Source organism: Panthera onca, chromosome E2, assembly GCF_046562875.1.
Source record: "Panthera onca isolate mPanOnc1 chromosome E2, mPanOnc1 haplotype 2, whole genome shotgun sequence".
NCBI lineage: Eukaryota > Metazoa > Chordata > Mammalia > Carnivora > Felidae > Panthera > Panthera onca.
Window position 1 is genome coordinate 16,594,084 of NC_138353.1, and position 945 is coordinate 16,595,028.

The window sequence follows — 945 nt, forward strand, 5'->3', positions numbered from 1 at the left end:
TTTAAAGATTTAAAAAAAAATTTTTTTTAACATTTATTTATTTTTGAGAGAGAGAGAGCATGAACAGGGGAGGGTCAGAGAAAGAGGGAGACACAGAATCGGAAGCAGGCTGCAGGCTCTGAGCTGTCAGCACAGAGCCCAACACGGGGCTCGAACCCATGGACAGCGAGATCATGACCTGAGCCGAAGTCGGACGCTTAACCGACTGAGCCACCCAGGCGCCCCACTCCTTTTTAATATAGTAGTACTTGCAGGTGCAGGACACATGACAAGCTATTAGAAGATGTAAAGGACAGAAAACTAGCCAAAATGATGCAACAGAAGAATTATCCTCGAAGGGAATCCCAGGAAGAAATGACAGCCAGAGAATTGCTCAGAACAGATATAAACAATATATCTGATCAGGAATTTAGAATAATAGTCATAAGACAAATAGCCGGGCTTGAAAAATAGCATAGAAGACAGCAGAGAATCTGCAGAGATTAAGGACCTAAGAAATAGTCACAGTGAACTAAGAAATGCTGTAAATGAGCTGCAAAATAAGCTAGATGCAATAACAGCAAAGATAGGTGAAATAGAAGATAAAGTATGGAAAATGATGAAGCTGAGAAAAGTAGAGAAAGGAAGTTACTAGATCATGAGGGAACAATTACAGACCTAAGTGATTCAATGAAATAATATCGATATCATAGGAGTTCCAGAAGGGGGAAGAGAGAAGGGGGAAGAAGATTTATTTGAACAAATTATAGCGAGATGTTCCCTAATCTGGGGTAGGAAACAGGCATCCAAGTCCAGGAGGCACAGAGAACTCCCAGATCAACAAAAATAAGTCAACACCATGACATATCGTAGTGAAACTGGCAAAATACAAAGATAAAGAGAAAATTCTGAAAGCAGCTAGGGACAAATGGCCCTTAACATACAAGAGTAGACACATAAGGGTAG